Raw genomic sequence first — 21,197 nt, 5'->3', positions numbered from 1 at the left:
ACTATTATTATTATTATTATTATTATTATTATTATCATCATCATCATCAATATTATTGCACTTAATGCACTTAAAATGGTCAATAATGAGAAACTATTAAACACCAATGAAACAAAGCAGGCCTACAAGAAAGAACAAGTCAAGAACCGAGCAGAAAAATGGAAAAAGAAGCCACTGCATGGTCAATATTTGCACAATATAAGTGGAAAATCAGACATTAACTAGACCTGGCAATGGCTTAAGAATGGCAACTTGAAGAAAGAAACAGAGGGTTTAATACTGGCTGCACAAGAACAGGCACTAAGAACAAATGCAATAAGAGCAAAAGTAGAAAAGCCAACAACAAACAGCAAGTGCCGCCTTTGTAAAGAAGCAGATGAAACAGTGGACCACCTAATCAGCTGTTGTGAAAAGATCGCACAGACTGACTACAAACAAAGGCATGACAAGGTAGCAGGGATGATACACTGGAACATCTGCAAAAAATACAAGCTACCTGTAGCCAAAAATTGGTGGGACCATAAAATTAAAAAAGTTGTAGAAAATGAAGATGCAAAAATATTATGGGACTTCCGACTACAGACAGACAAACATCTGCCACACAATACACCAGATATAACTGTAGTCGAGAAGAAAGAAAAACAAGTCAAAATAATGGACATAGCAATACCAGGGGATAGCAGAATAGAAGAAAAAGAAATAGAAAAAAATCACAAAATATAAAGATCTACAAATTGAAATTGAAAGGCTGTGGCAGAAAAAGACCAAAATAATCCCAGTGGTAATTGGCACCCTAGGTGCAATTCCAGAAGACCTTGAAGAGCACCTCAACACCATAGGGGCCACAGAAATCACCATCAGCCAGTTACAAAAAGCAACTTTACTGGGAACAGCCTATATTCTGCGACGATATCTATAATAACCAATAGTATTGATGATAAAATTCAGCCATCCCAGGTCCTTGGGAAGGACTCTATGTCTGGATAAAACAAACCAGTCAATAACACCTGTCTGACTGTGTAAACAAGAAATAATAATAATAATATTTCTATACCGCCCTTCCAAAAATGGCTCAGGGAGGTTTACACAGAGAAATAATATATAATCCTGTCCCCAAAGGGCTCACAGTCTACAAAGAAGCACATGATAGACACCAGCAACAGTCACTGGAGGTACTGTGCTGATGGTGGATAGGGCCAGTTACTCTCCCCGTGCTAAATAAAGAGAATCATCATGTTAAAAGGTGCCTCTTTGCCAAGTTATGAATGCATTTTCATTTGCATTCACAAATGAAACATACTTCATTTGCCATAATGTGTTTTGTTACCTTGTAATGTTGATAGTTTTGGTTCCATTATCTCCATACAGATTGAAGACCACTTAAACAAATCTGTTTCCAGCTTCCGCCCCAGGTTTCCATAAGGCTGGACGTTCAATTTGTCTAACATTCCATGTTTTATTCCAGTGTTCTTCATTGCAAGGCCTACAAGCCAGTGTCTGCTTCCACTGCAGCTCCCCAACATTCCTGGTGAAGTTTCGGCCAAAGCTATTACATGCAGCCTTCCTGGTACTGCATGGGTCATGACTGGTCCCACCATGTTCACCTCTGCACTGTGCTGTGCTTTTCCCAATGCAGGGGATAAAAAGAGAAATTGAGTCTTGTCAAGTCCCAGCACCATCCTGGAAGGTGCACACAGAGCACTGAGAAATACAGTCCTTCTTAGAAGCTTTACCATGGAGATCTACACTTCTTAGTGTTCCATGAGCACCTTCCAAGATGGTGCTGGGATTTATTGCGAGAAAGCTATGTTTTGGGGTTGCACAGCAAAGCACCCCTCTATCAGATGCCTCAACAGCACTGGTCATGGAATCCTGGTCCTTCATGAACTTTGCACCCTGCCCAGTCACAAAGACTTGGCTTAAAACAGGCCTGTCTGGCACAGGTCCAGCTACCAGACCAACCGAAACTGGACATGCCTGCACCCTGCTAAAGAGGTATAGCCAGAGCTATGCAGACACATTGGGAAGGAAGTAATCCAATCAAGGGAGGAATCTCTCCACTTAAGAAATAACCTGAACAGCTCTCAAGTAAGAGCAAGATATGTGGCACATTTCCCAACCATTCTATGTTAATAAACTGGCTGATGAAGACATGGAAAGGTTAGAAAACTATAGGACAGGGTTTCTCAACGTGTGGGTCCCCAGATGTTATTGGACTTCAACTCCCATAATCCCCAGCCCCAGTGGCCTTTGGTTGGGAATTATGGGCATTGAAGTCCAATTACATCTGGGGACCCACACGTTGAGAATCCCTGCTATAGGAGCACCTCTTTGCACCTGGAAAGCATTGCAGGTTCAAGATAGGTTAAAAAAAAAAAACTACTAGCCCACCTCACAAGCTCACATTCACAATTATATATCTACTCTTGCCTTTGTTTAGCAAGATACTCCTAGGGTCATTGCATCCAGCCAGCAATAGACACTTTTGTTCTTCACAGGAGCTCCTTGCCCTCCAGAGCAGAAGATGCCTCCAGAGTGAATCAATACTCACCATCAAGACATGATTTTGTGTACATACATATACTCCAGCCAAACCACAATGGCTAAGTACTTGAAACTGCTGGATGCTGGAAGATGCTGTAACTTTACCTAGACTTTACTGAGTCCCACAAGCAAGCTGTGGTTGCTGCTGCCCACCTCGCTCTTTCTCCCCGCTTCTACCCCATGCTTCACCCAAGTAGGAGGACCGCTTCGAAACATGCCTAGGAAGAATCAGTAATAACTAACTCCTTGCCTCCCTCTAAGCTCTCCCTTCAATTCTCTTTCCCCACTATTGAGGAACTTTTGCATTGCAAGCCTCTAAGCAGGCTCTGATTTGGAACTCAAGCCAAATTGCTAAAAGACTTTACGAACTTTAGCTAATTGTTTATATTGCCTTGCCTAACCAATTATTTTTGCCTTCTGTGTCCCCATTTTACCTTTAATAAGAACATAAGAACAGCCCTGCTGGATCAGGCACAGGGCCCATCTAGTCCAGCATCCTGTTTCACACAGTGGCCCACCAGATGCCTCTGGGCATATCAAGAGATATGTGCATGCCCTCTCTCCTGCTGTTGCTCCCATGCAACTAGTACTGAGAAGCATAGTGCCTATGAGTCTGAAGACGGCCCACGGCCATCAGACTAGTAGCCATTGATAGACCTGTCCTCCATGCATCTGTCCAAATCCCTTTTAAAGCCATCCAAGCTGGTGGCCATCACTACATCCCATGGCAAAGAATTCCATTGATTAATTATGTGCTGTGTGAAAAAGTACTTCTGCTTAAATTTCCCAAACTTCAATTTCATGGGGTGACCCATGGTTCTAGTGTTGTAAGAGAGTGAGAAAGGTTTCTCTCTGTCTACCCTCTCCACTCCACATGTTTATACACTTCGATCATGTCTCCCCTTAGTCGCCTCTTTTCCAAGGTAAAGAGCCCCAGATGCTTTAGTGTAGCCTCATAAGGAAGGTGCTCCAGGTCCCAGATCATTTTGGTTGTCCTCTTCTACACCTTTTCCAATTCTACAATATCCTTCTTTAGATACAGTGATCAAAGCTGTATACAGTACTCCAGATGTGGTCGCACCATAGATTTGTATAAGGACATTATAATAGTAGCATTTTTATTTTCAATCCCCCTCCTAATGATTCCTACCAAAAAAATAGCTTTTTTCACAGCTGCCGTGCACTGAGATAACACTTTCAATGAGATGTCCAGCACCACCCTTAAGATCTCTCTCCTGGTCAGCCACCGACAGCTCAGATCCCATCAGCATATATGTGAAGGTTGGTGTTTTTTGCCCCAATGTGCATCACTTTACACTTGCTTACACTGACCCGCATTTGCCATTTTGTAGCCCAGTCCCAAAGTTTGGAGAGATCTTTTTGGAGTTCCTCACAATCCGTTGTGGATTTCAGTACCCTAAGTAGTTTAGTATCTGCCAATCTGGCCACTTTGCTGTTCACCCCAACTTCTAGATCGTTTATGAACAAATTAAGGAGCAATGGTCCCAATACCGATCCCTGGGGCACACCACTTCCTACCTACCTCCATTGTGAAAACTGTCCATTGATTCCTACCCTCTGTTTCCTGTCCTTCAACACATTACCGATCCACACATGAACCTGTCCCCTTATTCCATGACTGCTACGTTTAATCAAGAGCCTTTGGTGGGGAACTTTATCAACTTTACCATCTGAATGGGAGACCTGATGTGTGAGCACTGCAAGATATTCCCCTCAGGAGATGAAGCTGCTCTGGGAAGAGCAGAAGGTTTCAAGTTCCCTCCCTGGCATCTCCAAGATAGGGCTGAGAGAGATTCCTGCCTGCAACCTTGGAGAAGCTGCTGCCAGTCTGTGAAGACAATACTGAGCTAGACAGACCAATGGTCTGACTCAGTATATGGCAGTTTCCTATGTTCCTAAAAGCTTTTTGGAAGTCCAAGTTTACTATGTCAGCCAGATCACCTTTATCCACATGCCTGCTGACAACCTCAAATAACTCCAAAACATTAATGAGGCAGGACTTTCCCTTGCAGAAACCATGCTGGTTCTCCTTCAACAAGGCCTGTTCTTATATATGTTTAACAATTTTGTTGTTAAGTATGCTTCCCATCAATTTACTCATCACCGAAATTAAGCTGACTGGCCTGTAATTTCCCAGATACCTTCTTGAAAACTGGAGTCACATTGGCTACTTTTCAGTCCTCTGGTACAGAGCCTGACTGTAGGGACAAGTTATATATTTTTGCTAGGAGTTCATCAAATTCACATTTGAGTTCCATCATAACTCTTGGGTGGGTGCCATCTGGTCCTGGCAATTTGTTAATTCTTAGCTTTTCAAGACAGTTTAGAACATCTTCCCTTGTCACCTCAAATTCACCCAGTTCCTTAGCCGCTAAACCTGAAAAACTCAATTCTGGAGAGAGTATACGGTCAGTATCCTCCACTGTGAAGGCAGATGCAAAGAACTCATTCAGCTTCTCTGCAATCTCCTTATCCTCCTTAATAATCCCTTTCACACCCTCATCATCTAAGGGACCAACCGCCACCCTGGCAGATTTTCTACTTCTGATATAGTTAAAGAAGATTTTGTTATTCCTCTTGACACTTCTAGCTATATGCTCCTCAAACCTGCTCTTTGCATCCCCTTATTGTGTCCTTGCATTATTTATTATTATTTTTTTGGCCAGAGTTTATGTTCCTTCCTGTTCTCTTCATTTGGGCAGGACTTCCATTTTCTGTAGGCAGCCTTCTTCCCTTTTATAGCTTCCCTGATTCTACTTGTTAGCCACACTGGCATCCTCTGGAACTTGGTGGCACCTTTCCCCCTTCTTGGTATACATTCCAACTGTGCTTCTAGTACTGTGGTCTTAAATAAGGTCCATGCTTTCCTGGAGTGATGTCACCCTCCTAACTTTCCCTTTCAACTTCCTTCTTACCAGTCCCATTTTTGAGAAGTTTCCTCTTCTGAAGTCCAATGCATCTGTGTTGGACTTCCTTGACAATTCTCCACTCGCATATATGCTGAATTGGATCACACTATGGTTACTACTATCCAATGGTTTTGCAATTCTGACATCTTGCACCAGCTCCTGGGCACCACACAGGATTAAATCCAAAGTCTCCATCTCTCTGGTTGGTTCCGCAACTAACTGTTCTAAGGCAAAGTCATTTAGCACATCTAGAAATTTGGACTCTCTGTCATTACCTGAATGTGAACCCAGTCTATGTGTGGGTAGTTGAAGTCATCCCTTATTACTGCCCTGTCTCTCTTTGATGCCTCTCATTTGTTTCTCCAATTCCAGGTCACTCTCAGAGCTTTGATCCAGAGGGCGATAGCAGTAACACATTTCCTTTCAGACCTCGTAATGTTACCCATAATGTTTCTGTGGAGGACTCTAGTCCACCTAGGTTTTCTAGCTTATTGGAATCTATCTCTTCATTTTCTTTCCCCCGCCTGTTCCCATCGCTATCCTATCCAGCAGGTCTCTGAACTCTCAAGAGAGCTGCCATGCATGGGGTTAGCCACGGGTATATCTTAGTGAAGAGAGAGAGAGAGTGTGTGTGTGTGTGTGTGTGTGTGTGTGTATTTAAATTGTGTTTTTCAAGCATTTCAAAGTAGTTTGCAGAAAGATTTAATACAAATAAAATATTTTAAACACAAAAAATAAAGGAAGCCATCAGTAAAAACAAATGAAATGGCAGCCACCATGAAACCATATCACAGAAGATCTTTTTGAAACAGTAAGTCTTTTTGAGTGGCTGACAAGTTTTGTCAGCCCCTCAGAAGTGACAGGGGTTTCTACCCCCTTACTGAATGTAAAAACGTTCTGGAATTCTAGAGAAATGTTGGGGTTGGATACTTCAATACCAGGTCTAATACAAACATCTGCTTTATTTGGAAAGGCATTCAGAAAGAAGTTGCTTCTTTCACAGCCTTTTAGCCATTTATCATCTTTTGCCAATGGCCCCTTCTTTATAGTTGCATAAACTTTAAATGCATAGTTGATCCTCTACAGTTTTCAAATCTTGAAATCATTTTGTATTGGAAACAGAAAAAAATTGCAAATACAATCTCTTGGTATCTGTCAGAGACATAAGCACACATCCTCCAAGCTACCTTGACTGTTCTTGTCCTCTTTTTCTCTCTCCACATTTTTGGCTACACTGTTCCATTTATAATCATTAGACATTTCTAGGTGCAGATAATCTCTTGGAAAGTCATCCTGTCTTCTGTCCTTGCTTGCCCTGATAGCTGCATTTTTATTGATTAATTTTGAGCCATGCTGTTAACATGGTTTATGATGTTCATACTGACTGACCCCCAGAGCAAGGAATGCTGGTGCTACACAGCCCTCAGGGACATACGAGTAGTGTCCCAAACGTCTGCAGCCTAACTATGAAGGAGTGGTGCCATAATCATAATGTTTTAATCATAGGATATACATGTCATCAAAAGTTTTACACACCCAGTTTCAGCTTCAGACATTAATTATTTTGTTTTGCTATAGGTCCAGAAAGTTGATCATGGCCAACAAAAGGAAAAAAATGGAAGATGTGGAAGCCAGAGCTATAATTATCTAAATAATGGGGGTGGGGGGTGTTACAGCCAAACGACATTTACAAGTATTGATGGAGACACTAGGGTAGGATGCCCCTTCATACAGGACAGTCAAAAAAATGGGCAGCTGAATTCAAGCGGGGTAGAACCAGCATTGAGGATTACCCTCAGTCAGACAGACCGTGTGACTTTATGGACCAAGAAACAGTCAACAAAGTGCATGAAATTGTCATGCAGGACAGATGATTGACTGTCAGACAGATTAGTGAAAGTCTGGATATTTCTAAAAAAAACAGTTGACCGCATTATGTCAGAGCATCTTCAGTTGAGAAAGGTTTCCACCCAGTGGGTCCCCAAACTACTCACACCAGATCAGAAATCCGTTAGATGTAACATGTCGAACTGGCATTGTTTATGCCCAATCCAGATGGATTCTGGCAATGCTTTCTAACTGTTGATGAAACATGGGTTCACAACTGAGAGTAAGGAGCAGTCCAAGCAATGGAAACATCTTGACTCCCCCACTCCAAAGAAAGCCAAGTCCTTCGCATCAACAGGCAAAGACATGTCAACAGTTTTTTGGTATGCAGAATGGGTAGTGCTTGTGGGTTATCTACAAAAGGGGCATACTATCACCGGTGCATATTATGCTACCTTGCTGAGGCATCTGAAAGATGAGTTTAAGGATAAAGGCAGAGGAAAATTTATCAGTGGGATGCTTTTTCATCAGGACAATGCACCAAGCCACACGTCAGCTGCCACCATTGCTTCAAGCCATGAATGCATGTTCCAACTGCCTCAGCACCCTCCCTATTCCCTAGATCTGGCCCCATCAGATTATCATCTTTCCTAATCTCAAAACATTTGACTGGTACCCATTACCCTTCCAATGCTGATGAAATCCATGCTGCAGAGGCTTATTTTGATACACTGGACAAGTCCTTCTATGATGATGGAATAAAGGCATTAGAGTACCGTGGGACAAAGTGTGTGAACTTAGTAGGGGATTATGTTGAGAAGTAGCCCCTATGTATTTCCACAGGTGGGTTACTGCATGGCCAGGCTGCAACTTGATGCTTGGGCTTCCTGGGGAAATTTGGAACTTTGTTTTCTAGGGAAGGGGAGGTCATCAAAGTTGACCATTTCCTGGGAATGAGAGTGTATTCTGCCCCTCTTACTGCATCAGTGCTTCCTTGCTCTCGATGTAAGACACAGAGTGCACTGCAATTTTAGTATACCTTCTGAAGAGAAGGCATACAAGTTCACCTTGTCCATGATTGTGTCCCCTTGTAATACCTTTTGTGTTTACAGTCTGATACAAATCAAATTCACTGTTAGAAGTAAGAAATTTACAGTATTGACGTTTAGCACTTCAGTAACTTATTTTGACCACTAGAAGCATTAGGCGTTGTGTTAATAAGTCTCTAAGGAAGTTAGCTGTTGAAAGCTAGTGCCTGTTTGAGTATGTTATCCAATGTATCTCAGAATGTGATGTTACTTAATAAATCTTTGTTTTTTGAACTCAACTGACTGGCTCCAGATAATCACTTGGGTTGAACTCCTTTACCAGGGCATGTTCTGCTGTGTGTGGACCAATCAATGTTTCTCCCCAAACTACTCAACATTCACAGAAGGTAGGAAGGGGCCTAGAGTTGCTCAACAGGTTTGGTTGGTTTTTGCTGACCCACCATGTTATTTCAAGATAGTGGCCACTGAAAGTATAGACAGTATCTCGTTGTAAGCCGTGCGCTGACAATCTGATACAAAACAAATTCACAGCAGATGGGAGGGGGTTCTAGCAGGAACACAACAAGGAACACAAGTGGGTCCTGGGATGTGAAGATAGCTGGCCACTTTCCTCCTCAGCCCACTCCCCAATATCTTAACCTCAGAAGAACTGACAAAGAATATATCAGCTATATAGTTTATAGCTTCTTCCTCCTCTGTTCTGGAGCCTTGAGGCCAGGGCTCCACAGAATATCCTTGGCCTGGCCCGGGCCCCTCCTGTCCTCATGACTGGCTGCCTAGGTGCTCAGACACAGCCCACCCTTCAACCTGACTGACAGGCTCAGCAGTGAGGGAAATGCTGGCTGATGCTCAGAGACATTTCCCTTGCTGCTGAGCCTGTCAGGCTGAGGGAGCAGTGAGCTGAGACAGATCACCTAGCAAACCAAAACTGAGGACAGGAGACGGGGATGCTCCCTGACATTCTTCCCTCTCTCCTGGAAAGAACCATCTGCATCCCTGTGCATCTCCTTTCATTGTGGTTGCTACTCAACATCCCTTACATTTACAGTATTAATTAATCTTTGGTAGGTGCATTTTATTTTATTGCAGCTCTACAAATTCATGCTTTCTTGATGTTGCATTCTAAGGTCTCTGAAATTGCCTGAAATGGGCCAAGGGGTGAAAACTAATTTTAAATTGCCTGATACCTGTTGGCAAATCTAACATTTAGCTTCTAAACAGTAAGAAGCCCAATTGACATGTTATGCTCAACATGTGCACAGTCTGTGTGCAATGTAAGTGCATAGAGATCTGCATACACATAGTTATTCACATCAAAGCACATACAGTAAGTAGCACATTTCTTGCCTTAGAGATTGGCAAATCCCAGGTCCAGGGAATCATAGAACCCAGAAATTTGACCATGGAGCCTAGACTAGGATATTCAAAGGTAAAGTTATTTAATAAAATCACTCCATGCAGTCCTGTTTCTGTTCTATGTTACTTGTAAATGGGATGAAGAGAAGCCCGTTTACCCTCCCCTCCACAATTTCTGTCACTACATCCAGTAATTTTGTCAAGTGTCCATAGTCTGGCTCCTAGATCCAAAGCAAACTTTCAAGGCCTGGTCTAACCTACAGTGAGGGAAATAAGTATTTGACCCCCTGCTGATTTTGTCTGTTTGCCCTCTGACACAGAAATGACCAGGCTATAATTGGAATGGTAGGTTTATTGTAGCTGTGAGAGACAGAATAACAACAAACAAACCCTCAAAAGCCCAGTGCCCAAAAGTCAGCGATGGATTTGCATAGTAGTGAGGGAAAGAAGTATTTGATCCCCTATCAACCAGCAAGATTTCAGGCTCCCAGGTGTCTTTTCACTATATGCAGGTAACGAGCTGAGATGAGGAACACCCTCTGTAAGGGAGTGCTCCTAATCCCAGCTTGTTACAGTACCTGTATAAAAGACACCTGTCCATAGAAGCAAGCAATCACTCAGCTTCCAAACTCACCACCATGCCCAAGACCAAAGAGCTGTCGAAGGATGTCAGGGACAAGGTTGTAGACCTGCACAAGGCTGGACTGGGCTACAAGACTATCACCAAGCAGCTTGGTGAGAAGGTGACTACAGTTGGCACGATAACTCGCAAATGGAAGAAACACAAAACAACTGTCAATCTCCCTCGGTCTGGGGCTCCATGCAAGATCTCACCTCGTGGAGTTGCAATGATCATGAGAACGGTGACAAAGCAGCCCAGAACTACACGGGGGGAACTTGTCAATGATCTCAGGGCAGCTGGAACCATAGTCACCAAGAAAACAATTGGTAACACACTACACCGTGAAGGACTGAAATCTTGCAGTGCCCGCAAGGTCCCCCTGCTCAAGGCAGCACATGTACAGGCCCGTCTGCAGTTTGCCAATGCACATCTGAATGGTCCAGAGGAGAACTGGGTGAAAGTGTTGTGGTCAGATGAGACCAAAATCGAGCTCTTTGGCATCAACTCAACTCGCCGTGTGTGGAGGAGGAGGAATGCTGCCTATGAGCCCAAGAAAACCATCCCCACCATCAAACATGGAGGTGGACACATTATGCTTTGGGGGTGTTTTTCTGCTAAGGGGACAGGACACCTTCACTGCATCGAAGGGACGATGGACAGGACCATGTACCGTCAGATCTTGGGTGAGCACCTCTTTCCCTCAGCCAGGGCATTGAGAATGGGTCGTGGATGGGTATTCCAGCATGACAATGACCCAAAACACACAGCCAAGGCAACAAATGAGTGGTTCAAGAAGAAGCACATGAAGGTCCTGGAGTGGCCCAGCCAGTCTCCAGACCTTAATCCCATAGAAAATCTGTGGAGGGAGCTGAAGGTTCGGGTTGCCAAACATCAGCCTCGAAACCTTTCTGACTTGGAGAGGATCTGCAAAGAGGAGTGGGACAACATCCCTCCTGGGTTGTGTGCAAACCTGGTGGCCAACTACAAGAAACGTCTGACCTCTGTGATTGCCAACAAGGGTTTTGCCACCAAGTACTAAGACATCTTTTGTGAAGGGATCGAATACTTATTTCCCTCACTACAATGCAAATCCATCGCTGACTTTTGGGCACTGGGCTTTTGAGGGTTTGTTTGTTGTTATGCTGTCTCTCACAGCTACAATAAACCTACCATTCCAATTATAGCCTGGTCATTTCTGTGTCAGAGGGCAAACGGACAAAATCAGCAGGGGATCAAATACTTATTTCCCTCACTGTACCTCTCAGGATGGTTAAAATACTAAAACGCTGGTCTGAGCTGCCGGTATGAAGGAGGAGATACAGATCTACAATGCGCAGTACAGATATCATCAATGATTCATTCTACCAAACAATTAGGTCTTCTGCAACTATACCAAGCTATCATGACCTCAGAGACAAGACTGAGATCAAATCAACATTGCACAAGAAGAATAAGCTTTTAAATAACCGGCTAAGAGGTGATAGCACGGGTTTACAGCAACATAACTTCTTATGAGATAGGAGTTTTAAAAGCTAGAAGCATTTTGTACAATCCTGATTAAATGTTTGGGAAAGCTTCACAAAGAGGAAGAACGGAAAGAACCACCCTTTCAAATGTCTGTCTTCAGACATTCAAAAAATGTTAAATAATCATGTTGTAAATACTCTCAGAAAAGTCCATACTTTGCTCAAATGATTGAGTTATCCCCCTCACCCCACCCACTCCATCCACAAGATGTTCAAACCCCATTAACATTTAAAAATTCATCCTAGGGAGACATATGCATGAACAGCTAATAGCAATTCAAATTAGCATGTTGTGATTCATGCATATTTAAATCTGTCAATTGTCAAGTACCACTGGAATGAAAAATAAAGTCCATCACAAATGAGTATCAGAAGCCAACACAGTAGACAATTTATGCTTCCTTGTACCATAAGCAATGAATCTACCTAATCCCACTGCATATCATAAAAAGTGCTGATGGTTATATTTCTATAACAAGAATGTTGGGATTCAAGCATCATAGGAAGCTACATCCATCAGCCAGGAATGTTTACTTCTAGTTCCAGATATGCTGGCTGTCATGTTCTGCAGTCCTCTGACAATGGAAGGAGGGCTGCAAGGTTACACAATGCTCAAGTGTGTGTTTAGACAAGTGGACAAGGCTTTTGGAGAGAGGGGAAAGATGCAAAAATCATTCCTCCCTCCCCCTCCATGCCTGGTTCACTCAGCACACAAGGATGCTGAAGGTTGCTTGTAGACCCACTGCCCCACTTTCATCACTGGAGGACTGAGGATCATGTCAGCCAGCATTTGGCTGGGCTTACTCTTTGCTGAAGAAAAGGCACTCTGCATCTTTTTTTGCATAAGCACAACTCTCACCCACAACCAAAATCCTTTTATTTACATCTTATATAGTTGAATCAGCCATAGAGAATAGATTCTATGGCTAACCCTAAACACAAATTAATCCATAAGTGAAGTCTTCCTTAGGAGTTCTACTTCAGGTGCCACAGTACAAAGGCTGACAAACATTAGGGCACAAAACCAGTTTGCCCAGTTTGGTTCGAATTTGAACTGGGTTCGAACTGGGGTGGGGTGATTCAGTTTTGGTTTTGCTCGACGACACCCCCCCCCGGGTTCGGTTTGAATTCGAACCATGTTCTAACCAGTTCAAACTAGTTTGAGCCTCCAAAACTGGTTTGGGTGGTAGGCACCCATGGGGGCCAACCATCACCCAAATCCCAAAGCAATTGGAAACTCCTACGATTTTTTATGAATTTTGATTTTTTTTAATTATTGCCCATTATTCCCTATGTGGCCTACCCAGGGGCACAAAAAGGTGGTGGTGGTAGGCACCCAGGGGCAGCCCCAAATCCCCATTATTCCCTATGGGGTTTTTTATTTTTAAAATTCACCATTAATAGTAGGGGCACCCAATTGCCTTGGGGTTTGGTGGGTGGTAGGTACCCCTTGGTGCCTACCCCCCCTTCTGCACCCCTGGGTACTCCACATAGGGAATAATGGGCAGTAATCAAAAATTCAAAAATTCATAGAAAATCGTAGGAGTGTCTGCTTGCTTTGGGGTTTGAGTGGTAGTTGGCACCCATGGGTGCCTACCACCCAAACCAGTTTTGGAGGTTTGAACCATTTGAATCTCCTCGAATCAAAACAGGCTCAGTTCAGTTTGAATTCAAACCAACAGGTCAAACCCAATGCCTGGTTCGGTTCGAATTCAAACTGGTGTGCACATCCCTAACAAATATTTTTGGTTGATCTTTTATCTGAATAGTTGCTTTAGTATGAAGTCCGCTAAATATTTTGTGATTCCCCATGACAGTAAAATATAAAAGCTTCAGGTGCAATTTCACTCTCAGCCCCATCCATAAAAGCCTGCCACAACAGCTTCAAACTAATCTCCACCAATTAATCGAACAAAAGCTTTAGCTAATTAAATTGACAAATACAAACTCCAAAACAGGTACAGAACGTTGGATCCTCTGCACAGGGCCCCTTGCCTCGTATATCATAATTGCTGTTGCCATTTAAGAAGTACTGTGGAAAAGTGTGCAGAACTTTTAAACAAGGACCCATGATTTAAAACTTTTTAACATGTCAATTCAATCATATGCATAGTCCCTGAAAACCATTATGTTCCTATCCCTGCAGAAAGGGTTGCACACATATTAAATTGGCTGTACTTATGCTAAACTACAAACTCACATTGATCACTCATTATTTCTTAGTCCTGCACAGGGCTGCCCAACTTCTCTGCACAGCAGATGTGTAAGCACACAGAGAGGGCAAAAGGCTGCAGAATGCTGTTAGTGTGGCAAATAAGAGGATTTTACAGTGAGCAGGCTAAACAAAAGACATTTCATCTAAAGAAGTCTTCCTAGATCTCATTTGATAATCTGACACGGGTGGTTTTTTTGGTAGCCCTTACCAAAAAAAAAAAAGTCTGTAAATATTCCACAGAACATCTTGATTGCTAACTGCCCTGCCTACTATGGAGCCAAAGTTGCTTCTGATGGTTCCCACCTGATTCAAGAACAGATTGGTTGTTCTTGTGCTATATGTGCTAGTTACATATAGCAAAGACATGTGGTCCGGATTCCTTTGGAGTAAGCTTAATTACTCAAGCCCTGTTCAGGGCTTGTGTAATACAATCTTGCATACAAGAGTGTGCACTGGCAAGACCTGACCCCTGCTAATGTACTCAGAACCCTCCTAGTCTTCATGGTTATGACATTTGCCTGCAGAGATGAACTCATGGAACTCATGCCCTCATGGAAAGATTGTTCTTGTGATTAGGACACTGAAGACCTGAACTAAAGCATCACCGAAAGGATCTCTCCTCGAGGACAGCATTTACTCTGCAAACAAATGTGCTATATGTGAATGTAATGTAATGTGAATGTAAATTGTGAATAGTGTGCTTCCTGGTGCACTGGCTGACTTCCAGCACAGCACTAGTAGGACAGAGTCAGAGCAGCAGCACATGCACCCAAGGAGAAGGGAAGCATTGCTTGTTGCTCTTCCCTCCCTCCAAACGTGCTCTTTGGCTTCCAGGAATATGTTCTTGTGTGTCTCATGATAATACCTGATAAGGTGAGGTGTGAAAACTGCATGCTACCAATATAAATCCTGAAAATTCTATCCATCCATTCTATAGTATTTGCTCAAATTTAGCATGGAGCAATCAGGTGACAAACACTATCATTACTTCAAAGTTCATGCAGCTTCTGTTGAGAAATGAAAAAGATACAGTACCTTGAGAATAGTCACCTTTCACTTGTTGTCTACCTAAATTCAGCCAAGGATGACCTGCCCTTTTTTGCTGTTCAATTTGCCTTTTAAATTTATCAAAACATTCAGATCTACAGAGGGGTATGTGAAAATGATAAGCATCTTAACTCTCCTCTTAAACCAAAGGGTTTAAAAATATTTTAATGTATATTTGTGTTAAGTGCATGCTTTATTGTTGATGCACAGATTTGTTTGTAAAGATTTATTTGTTAAATACCCAACACAGTAGTTAAAATTACTTTAATGTTCTGATAGGCTAAAGGTGGCTTCCAAGTACTGTGCTTCTGTTGCTTCCCTTTTGACACAGGAAGTTAAACGCTATTTTCACCCCATAATGGCAGAGTACAAGATGTGAACAATTACATGAGCGGCTGACCTGACTTTTAGCCTACATCTTTCAACATGGAATTATAGCTACTTATCTTTCCTGTCAGATTAAGACTCTTCAGTCTTGTCACAAAATGACCTTTTTCATTAACATGAAACTATTTGAACATTCTTGATTTCTCATGTTTTAAGTATTTCCCACCACATTCTGTCACCCTTGTCAGGGTCAAAAGTGTGTTTTCTGTCACTGAACGCCTGCATGCCAAGTAGAAGGACACAGACTGCCTTTGAATGGATGTCTAACTCCAATACAAATTAATTCCAGAGAAGGAAGACTCTAAAGCCCTGTTCACATATTATATTCAATGCAGTACTATCTGTGTACAGTGTAGGCAAAGGTATGAATAGTTGAACATAATTATTCAATAATTAGTATGAACATAATTATTCATGTTATGTTCAGTACACATACAGTACAGTAGTACATTTCCACATCTGTATTTGAGGGGGTCTGTTCCATTTTAAAATGTACAGTACTCATGTGCACACAAAAATGAACACATGTACAGTATAATGTCTGAAGAGGGCTTAATTTGTTCCCTAAAGCAACTGTTCAGGTTATAGTTTTTCAAACAAAGTTGCTTTAGTGGCCAAAAAAACCCACCAATGTCTGAAATATAAGGGTCATGTCTTAGCTATCAATGAAGTCAGCCCTAACCATAAAATTGAATGACTTTTTATTTGCCAGGAACCAGGAAATGGCTTACGTCACACTTATTTTCTTATAAACACTAAGGGCTATGAATAGGGATGTGCACAGAACCACGGAGGTGTGGACCGGCCCTGGGGGGAGTGTGGCTTTAAGGGCGGAGGGGTAGTACTTAACCCCTCGCCACTCTCCCCCCTCCAGTGCCGGACTTTTCTAAAATGTTTTTGGGGTGGCAGAGTTCTTCCCTGACGCCCCTGCCCCCGTCATCATCTTCCAAGTTGAGAAGCAGTAAAAGCTGGCACCACACATGTGCCCGTCGCGGCACGCACGCACCAGTTGCCGCTGGCGCGCGTGCCATATACGTCACAATGATGTATGCAGTGCACAGCAGCAATGGGCGCCGCGACGGGCACGTGCATGGCACCAGCTTTTACTGCTTCTCAACTTGAAAGACAATGACGGGGGCAGGGGCAGCAGGGAGGAACTCTGCCGCCCCAAAAACGTTTTAGAAAAGTCCAGCGCCAGAGGGGGAAGAGTGGCGGGGGTAAGTACTACCCACCCGCCCTTAAAGCCACACACACCCCCGCCGAACCGGCCCGGAGGACTTTTGCATGGCCCCGGACCGGTCCGTGCACACCTCTAGCTGTGAATACTGTGACACAAATGAAGCTAGGCTTTCAAATGTTTTATTATGGGTCCCCTAATCATTTATATGAAACTAGCTGGGCCGAGCACAGAGCATCTGCACCTCTAGTTCTCCCCACCCCCCAACCAACCGCCACCATTTTCTTTCCCCACCTGCCCACCACCACTGCTTTCTTGCCCACCCGCCACAATTTTCTCTCCCCCCCTGCCACAATTTTCTCTCCCCCCCCCCCCCGCCCACTGCCATTCCCATCTACCGGCCACTTTTTTGTTTCCCACCTCACCTCTGCCAGTGCCACCGCTTTCCTCTCCCCCTGCCGGAAGCTCGCTCGCAAACTCTCGCGAGAACTGCCACACATGGGATTAGCAACAGGTATGCCTTAGAGAAATATATAGATAGATAATTAATCCTCCTCCAAACAAAAAGTGTGCTTTGCTAATCCAATGTGGAGGTAGAATGTACACCAAAATAAATCATACTATATAAACAATCACCTGAGGGGGTTGTGTTGAACTTGACATCCAAGAAGACAATAGCTGTGGGGGGGGGGGACTAAACCCCAAAAATATTTCCCTTTGGCAGTATAGGGATAGAACAAGACCAGAGACATTGATATTGACAATAACCCAGTGTTAGTAATATCAAAAATTACGCAAAACTATCGGGCTCTAATTGACCCCACCAATTTTTTTTTAACATAAAACACCACATTTTAAATCTAACAGTTCCATAGAAATATAAACAATGCCACACTATGTACTTTTAATAAAGCACAACAAAACTTGCATGTATAGCACATGCTACTCAATCAACCTACAATCACTGCAATGCAGAAAACACACATTATGATGTGTTCTTTTCAATAGATTTTAACCAGTGGCTCTCTCTACCAGTCTTTGTATTACTTTGGGTTGCCTTCAAAAGCTGTTGATAGCTGCTGAGATGACTTCAGGTAATCTTTGGGTCTTCCTCAACAAAGCACCACCAATACACTTTGTCTAGATGTGTGAATCTTTCTGTAGAGATTCACAACGAGTCAACTGAGCAATGCCAATACAGGCCAACCTTGTTACTCCTCGCCTACTACTGCAAGTAACAAAACTGCAACAACCTGGATGGCTTTAAGAGGGGTTTGGATAACTTCATGGAGGAGAGGTCTATCAACGGCTACTAGTCGGAGGGCTATAGGCCACATCCAGCCTCAAAGGCAGGATGCCTCTGAGTACCAGTTGCAGGGGAGTAACAGCAGGAGAGAGGGCATGCCCTCAACACCTGTAGGCTTCCAGCAGCATCTGGTGGGCCACTGTGTGAAACAGGATGCTGGACTAGATGGGCCTTGGGCCTGATCCAGCAGGGTTGTTCTTATGTTCTTAAGTAACAAGGCATTACTCCTATGGGGAAAGTGGGGCTTGGGTTCCAGGATTGATTAAAAAGGGCAAAAAAATCTCAAAAAAGGTGTGGGGGAAGAAAAAGTAACTACTGCACAGTGGTCCATAGGGTCTCCTTCTGTCCTCCATGTGGCCAGCAATGCCCCCCAAACCATGAAATGCCCCCCAAAACAGCAAAAATAGGGCAAACAAGTGAAAAAATGGGGGGGAACCCATACTGTGCTCTCCAGGGTCTCCTTGTGCCCAGCAATGCCCCACCAAGCAGCAAAATGGCCCCCTAAAACTGAAAAAATCACAGGGGCCACAAAATGGCTTCTGCTTACATGCTCCTTGGGATAGGAATGCATGAAAATGACAGGAGGAACTGACTTTGCAGTCACTTCCAGCTCTCTAGGAACCATGGATACATGGGTTTTAACCCTTTAGTATCAGCAGATAATTAAATCAGGAGTCATTTAGACGCCCGCGGATAGCGAGCCCACAAATAGCGAGGTTTCCCTGTAAGTCAGGCCACTGGCTAAGTTATGTGGAACTGGCTCCAAATATTTTGCAAATGGAAAGCTAGCAAATAAATGAGTGCACAAAATGACCCCAGGAACTTGAGAGAAAGAAAGACATCCTAACTTACAAAGCATGCATGCAGCAAAAGGAGGATGTGCACACTTGCTGCATTCCAGAGTAAAGCAGTATGGGCACTCTTGTGGAGGGGGGCAATTTTTTCCAGTCTCTCCTTCCCACTGAAACACTCTATGAGCTTTCATGCAGATAGACATTCCATGATTCTTATGTTTGAGGAACAGAGTATATCAGAAAAAGCATCTTGAAAAATAAAGCAGAAAAGCATGAAGTTTCAAGAGAGAAGAGTATCTGTTCTAGGCCAGAACTGAACCAAGTGAAAGAAGAGGAGATCTTTTTATTCTTAATATCCATTACAACATTCAGAGCAACTAGAGTAAAAATAAACCCATCATCAGTGTGTACATTGTAGCTTAAAAAATGCTACTGTTAATGAGACTGTTCTGGGCTATTGTTGGGAGCACACAAGTCCATTCCCTTTTGTTGGGGGGAAAATGTACCCCAACCTTAGACTCAGAGGTACCAACCCAGAAGTATGTGGAATTCAGGCCTGTGTCTGGTTCCATTTTGTTAAGTCAGGAATTAATGCCTGGACTCAGGGTAAATTGACACCCAGATCTGAACTGTGAAGGAAGAGGCGATCCAGCATTGTACTGTGAAATGGGTACTCAAGGAAGCACAAAAGCCAAGCCAGAACAATCCAAATGCTAAAATGTGACTCACTGTCAGATAATGTCTGTGGAAGAGGCCAGGGGCTGATCTCCCCTTTCCTATTGCAAGAAGTCTATGTTAATGCTTGTCAATGATTGCTCTGCTATACTCAATTGCTCTCTATAAAAATTCAACATAGGTAAATGCACACAAAGAAAATACCTATAGACTTTAATTCTTACTTTACTAATACCTTAACACCTCATGGGATGAGGATGGCAAATCTGGGACAAGAGAAGGGGCCCATTTGCAACTCTGAGATGCAGATTTGCTTTGGGCAATGTCCCTCCTCCCCTTCTAAGCTTACAGCTTACAGAAGATGGGATTCAGATCTCTCTGGACTGGCTAATATCCTGACTAATTAAAAGACATTATCCAGAAGGTAACAGCATTGTCAACCTTTTGGGGACCCAGGAAAAGATGAGGAGATATGAATAGCGACTATGAGAGATAAAAGGAAAATACAACTATAAAGAATGAGGCTTACTGGACAGAGAGCTAGCAGTCTCTTGCCTACAGGCGTCTTTGGCCTACACACAAGATCTGCTCATGAGCAAATCAAGGGTTTGCTGCCCAAGCCACGGGGCTAGAGGCAGGAACTCTTTCCATAGGAGAAGGGACTGTTTGTGACTTCTGCTGCAAAGTGAGAAGTCAAGACTTCCCCAGCCATGGTGCTCTGAGTCTCAGCAGTGCTCTGAGCAAACTGCATGCTTGATCTAAAAGCTCCTGTCTCCAGCCAAAAGCTTCTCTCCTTCAGCCAAAAGCTCCACCGTTCTCAAGCCTCTGATCTGGGTAATACGCCACCCCACAAGCCTTGGATCCCTCCATCCTTTCCCCTTCTCCTTTCCCCCCCTTCCCTCTACTAACTCCTGATCTTCCCAACCCATGCTAGTCCTCAACCTTCTTTACCCCCCACCTTTTTCTGTCTATATCTGAATTGTATTAGGCTCTAGGAAGATTTAATACACACACATATGTTAGTTGGGAACACTGGGTGAATATTGGTGCTGGCTAGGGTTGAAATACTGTTAGTAATACTGATAGAATGTTCTGCTTTCTGCTCAGTTAGACTGATGTTGTTATTCTTTTATACTCAACTAGTATTTTGAAGCCCGTTAAAATAACGGGCGCTAGTACCTCCCCCCCCTTTCTTCCTTTTCCCTTTCTCTCGCCCTCCTTTATTTCCTCTTCTCTCTCTCTCTCTCTCTCTCATATTTCTTCCTTTTCTCTCCCTCTCCCTCTCTTTCCTTTCCTTCCTTTCTTCCTCCTGTTCTCCTTCCCTTTCTTTTTTCTTTCTTTCCCGCTTTCCTTCCTTTCTTCTCTCTCTCTCTCTCCACTCCTTCCTTCTCCCTCCCTCTCGCCCTCCTTTCCTTCCTTTTGGAGCAGTATATGTGGTCTTTGTGCCCAGCAGCTATGGAGGGTGTGACCGGCAGCTCAGCAGCGACCCAGCTGCCGCCAGCAATGGCTGTAATAAAGTTGATGATGATGGTAGATTTAGGACGGCCGTGTTATTTCCCGCACGCATCATTTACAGGGACCGGGGGAAGGGAGGAGGGAGTGACTGACCACGTCTGACGACATTACAAAAAGGGTGGAGCCTTTAGTCCATCTTTACTTTGCGTGCGGAGCAGCGCATTGTGCTGCTGCTTTCAACGCAAATCCTGGAGAATATGCGTCTTTCTTTTACCCCAGGGAGGAGT

At 43.5% G+C, this 21,197-nt stretch overlaps 1 protein-coding gene across 9 annotated transcripts in view; it reads right to left on the bottom strand.

Moving 5' to 3' along the window:
* SNTG1 (syntrophin gamma 1) overlaps positions 1 to 21,197 on the bottom strand; it is a 437,703-nt gene that overhangs the window by 358,132 nt on the left and 58,374 nt on the right. Inside the window, exon 2 of one of the 9 annotated variants that reach the window (XM_053247887.1) lies at positions 17,106 to 17,200. The exons of the other annotated variants lie outside the window; for them this stretch is intronic. The gene's annotated coding sequence lies outside the window, so the exon portion shown is untranslated. The remainder of the gene's footprint in view (positions 1 to 17,105; positions 17,201 to 21,197) is intronic. 9 annotated transcript variants of the gene reach the window in all.

This window comes from Hemicordylus capensis, chromosome 4 (assembly GCF_027244095.1).
Source record: "Hemicordylus capensis ecotype Gifberg chromosome 4, rHemCap1.1.pri, whole genome shotgun sequence".
NCBI classification, from domain to species: Eukaryota; Metazoa; Chordata; class Lepidosauria; order Squamata; family Cordylidae; genus Hemicordylus; species Hemicordylus capensis.
The sequence above is the reverse complement of the archived record's forward strand: the minus strand, read 5'-3'. Positions and strand labels throughout refer to the sequence as shown.